Raw genomic sequence first — 4,705 nt, forward strand, 5'->3', positions numbered from 1 at the left:
ACCAGCTACATCGAAATAAGCGATGCCACGACGAGGATATATATGATCTCAGCCAGCAAATCTTGCCTGTGGTAGTTCTCCACCTGTTTCTCCTATATTCATCCTTCCCTGGGTAACTGCACCCCAGTTTTCCTTTAGAGAATCATTCCTTCCTCCACTTCCGATCTGTGGGACTCCATGCCTGAGCAACAGTGAAGCACGTGAGAGGAGAAAGCCAATCAGCACATGGAGTTCCTCGGGCATTGTGATTGGCTCAGCGGTGGTCATGTGACCTGATGAAGCTGAGAATGCTGGGATGAGACGGCTTCAGTTCAGAAGTAGAGTTGGTGAATAGTGGGAGAGGCCCTGGGGCTGCCTGGTAGGCTTGTCTGAAGCCTTGAGTTGCTCTTTTCTATACCCCCGTATCCCCTGTGGGTAATGGCCTCTGTCTGCGGTGGTTCAGTGGCCAGGAGATCACATCCCTTTCCTTTGGATTGCTCTTATTTTCCCTTACTCTCTCCCTCCTTTTTTGCTCCTTCCTTCTCTCCTTCCTTTCTTCCAACCCCCCTCCCTCCCTCTTTTCTTTCTCTCTCTCTCTCTCTTCCCCCCTCTTCATCCTTCCCTAACTTTAACTGAGTGGTTACTATGTGCCAGAAGCTATCCTGCATTTAAACGCTTCAGCCCATTTTATCTTCACAACAGCCATGGTAGTTAGAAATGTTGAATATTCGCGTTCTGAGGATGAAGGCACAGACTAGGAAGTTTGCACAAGGTCACCAGGTTGGTAAGTGACAGAGCCAGGTTTCAAACCCAGCCATTTTGACCCCAGCCCAGGCCCTCTTCATTGCTAGGGTACCCTGCCTCCCTTAGGGAGCACAGGGTTATGTGCTGGGCAGGCCAGAGCGGATAGAAGGGCTGGAAATTCAGCCCAGCCTGAACGCAGGTAGCAGTGCAAGGGGCAGACCAGAGCAGGGATTAAGAGCAAAGCTTTGGGAGCGCCTGGGTGGCTCGGTGGGTTGGGCCTCTGCCTTTGGCTCGGGTCGTGATCTCGGGGTCCTGGGATTGAGCCCCACATCGGGCTCTCTGCTGGGTGGGGGGCCTGCTTCCCCCGCCAACCCCTGCCTGCCTCTGCCTACTTGTGATCTCTCTGTCAAATAAAGAAAGAAAGAAATCTTAAAAAAAAAAAGAAGAAGAAGAAGAACAAAGCTTTGATTGCTGGCCAGTCCTGGTTTGAGTTCTGCCTCTTCCCTAAATACTAGTCGTGTGAACTTGGCCGGTTAATTAACCTCTCTGAGCTCTCGGATTCTCTCTGGTGAAGAACAGCGAAGATCATACTATCAGTCTTGAAATCCTGTTGCCTGGTTTAACGGGGAAAAAAAAATATACAAAGTGTTGCTCCATCATTTGGTACAGAAGCAAAAGCTACTATGATAATAACAGATTATAGATAATCACTATTCATGGTCTTTACGTGCAACCCTTCCCATCCTCAGTCCCAGCAGGGGTTGTCCTGAAGACAGAGAGCAAATACATTTTCTTCCTTGTGACTTTAGCTGGTGGCCCCCTTTCTAGCTTTGCTCTTGGAACCGAAGACAGCATGCTGCTGAAAAAAATCCATTTAAATGATGCTAAATGAATTTTGTCAACCTTTGGAAGGAAAACACAAAGTGCAGCTTTCGGGATGTGATTGTGTTTAAAGAGATGTTCTCTGAAATACAGACGTGCCCCAGTGAGGGGTGAATTTATCTGAGTCCTTCCCAGGTTATATCAAGCAGACAGACCTTTCAGAATGAGGGATCTGGCCCCAAAAACCCTGGGACTGTGCCACCGGGGGTAAACCTTTGGGAACAGGGACATGGCCTACAAAAAGGAATCATCACCCAGATCTTGGATCAAGGCAGCTGTGGCAAATGGCATTTCAATAAATGTTTTCTTCAAATGAAGGCACTTTTAGTGCAAAGCCTTTCTTTTCTGTCCTGAGAGAAACGCAATGTTTTGGCTAGGCACAAACCACGATGGGACTATTTTCCAAACCTGCATGTTTTCTGCGTGTCAATTTCACTGTGTTGTAGATCATTTTCGAGACTCCTTGGGGAGAAGAGCTCCGAAAAACATGATTGTCTTAGACTTGAGTAAGCAAAAGTGACGATACCTGTTTCACATTTGAGGGGGTACAGCTTCTCCCCATCTCTTCCCATCCTTTCCCATAACAATTCTGTTGTAGTCACACTAACGGGAGATCAGATGCTAGGGCTTCAACACTGACCAGAAGATAATGGACGTCAAAGCACTTTGCCAGTTTCCACTTTCCTTACGGTGTTCCTTTCCACTTTGACTTTTACTTAAAAAAGAAAAAAAAAAAAAGAAAAAAGAAAATCCTGACTTAAGAAAACTTGATCTATTTCGAACAGACTGGCCCTGGCTATTCCTTCCTGTGCTCCCCGAGACAGAAGGAGGCGTGGAGGCAAGAGGGCCTAGAAGATTCCAGGAGAAGGGAGGGAGGGGGAAGTGCCAAGAGAGGGCAAGGGCGAATGGGGCCCGCTCCGCGGGGAACATTCAATAGCTCTCTTACCTTTTATGCTGTAGGACAGGAGCTCATTTGCTCGATTTGGGGTGACAGCAGCCGGTTTTGTAACCGCATAGTTGGAATTTTAAAGAAGTGCAGCTCTCAGAGGCCGAAGGCAGCATTCGTTATCTTAGCCGTGGGAGGGCATGGAAATCGGAGGCCGTTTGGCAACGCAGCATACATCCAGTGTTTGTGAGGGGCCGACCCAGCCAGGGAGGAAGGAATGCAGTTTCCCTTTGACGGTGTGATTTCCTGCTTCTCCTCAGAGAGGTTGTCTGGACTCCGTGCAGAAGCAAAATCTGCATTAATTACTTGAAAGGAAACCAACCCTATTCCTGAAGGTTTGGCAGCAGAAATATTCATTGTTGAGAAAGGGGAAGAAAGAAGAAAAGAAAAAGAAAAAAGACTGATGAACTCCCCCGCTTTGGTACTTTCAAAGGCCTCTTGGGATGGTTATGATGGGGGCAGCCTCCTTTTTTTTTTTTTTTTTTTAAACAGAGTTCTTAGGAACGCTCATTAGCCCCTCAATAAATGTTACTTTAAGGGCTTGTAACTTTGTCATTAAATCTTCACTTCAAGATGAATTAAGGTTGTCGCCAAGAAATGCCCTCCCCACCCCTGATGAGCTTCTTTACAATCACCAAAAAGGCAGGAAAATAGATTTGTGGAGGATTTTCAGTCCTCACTTACGGGCCGTCCTGTCAAATAGTGATTAATTTGGGGCCACTTAAAGTTTTTCTAACTTTCATCCATAATGGGCACGTTGACATTTTTATTTGAATCTCTTTACGCCATCCAAAATAATCTCCTTCAGCAACACAAACTGCTGGTTAATTGCCACAGAACAGCTGTTCCCCCTTCTCAGCCGTCGGCCTCTTTCGGGATGGTTCTGAGCTCAGTGTCTGTGGAACTCACGGGCCAGTGACAGCAGCGCGTCAGGTGGATTGATTGAATGGCCCCCTTGTTCCTGACTGGCTGTGTCTGTCTACACTGGTAGCAGGGCCAAACAAAGCCCTTCGCATCTAAATATAGCATTTTCTTTGGCCCGGGGCCCTCACTGTCTTGTTTTTCCATTCTTCCACGCTCTAAAACAAATACAAGCGAGACCCACTTTAGCATGACTTACTTTTTTTTTTTTTAACCCAGATTTGCATATTCCATGGGTCAGACTCTGTCCTGGAAATAGAACTTCATGCACAATTAATTTGATTTTCTGGTTAATTGAAGGCTCACCAGAAAAACTGCTTTGGAAATTCACTGCTGACTGCAAAGTCTTCTGGAAGTGTGTCCAGATGCTCTCGGAGCAGCAGAATCTTGGAACTGAAAGAGAAGTGGGCATCTGTGTGCCCAGACCCCTGGGGCGGGGAGGGGTGAAAGGCAGGACCCATGGATCCAGCCAAGTTACCTAGAATTTATGTCTTTGGCACAACTCCTTCCATTTTTTAACACATTTCCAAAATTGTTCCTTAGTATTTCTTTCTTATGTTGCTGGCCCTGATTACTAGTGAATTTTTAAAATTGTTTTCTGGATTATGGGGGAGTCAGCATAATTATGGGGGAGTCATCCATAGGACCCCACATTGGCCATGGTCCTATGGATGTGGAGATCCTGGAACGCACGTGTGAGCGGGTGTCTCTGCCAGAGGCACGAATCTTCTGTAGACAGCTGTTCTCTTATTTTCTGTTCCCTTCCAAGCATGGCCTGAGCTAAATGGTTCCCGATATTTGGAATTCAGCTAGATGATGTTCAATTCATCAATTCGGTGTTTATTGTTTTATTTTTTTTTTTAAGATTTTATTTATTTATTTGACAGAGAGAGAGTGTGCACAAGCAGGGGGAGGGGCAGGTAGAGGCAGATGGAGAAGCAGGATCCCCCATGAGCAGAGAGCTCGAAGTGGGGCTCAATCCTAGGATCCTGGCATCATGACCTGAGCCGAAGGCAGATGCTTAACCCACTGAGCCACCCGGGCATCCCAGTCAATTCGGTGTTTCAGCACAGTGTGGGATGAACCCCTACAGAATGCCGGTATCACTTGAGGCAAAAAGAAGGAAAAAATGACTAAGATGATAGATCTACTTACCGTGTCTTGATCATAGAAGTAATACGTATTATAATAAGTCCAAACACTACAGAAAAGTAAAGTCAAGTCCCTCAAAGT

The 4,705-nt window shown here is 46.4% G+C and overlaps 1 long non-coding RNA gene across 1 annotated transcript; it reads left to right on the plus strand.

Moving 5' to 3' along the window:
* Nucleotides 1-285: 285 nt before the first annotated feature.
* On the plus strand, nucleotides 286-1,906 carry LOC125089794 (uncharacterized). Its single transcript, XR_007124064.1, has 3 exons — nucleotides 286-358; nucleotides 682-763; nucleotides 1,533-1,906. It is a non-coding gene; the product is annotated as an uncharacterized LOC125089794 (long non-coding RNA).
* The last annotated feature ends 2,799 nt before the right edge of the window (nucleotides 1,907-4,705 follow it).

This window comes from Lutra lutra, chromosome 17, assembly GCF_902655055.1.
Source record: "Lutra lutra chromosome 17, mLutLut1.2, whole genome shotgun sequence".
Taxonomy (NCBI): Eukaryota; Metazoa; Chordata; class Mammalia; order Carnivora; family Mustelidae; genus Lutra; species Lutra lutra.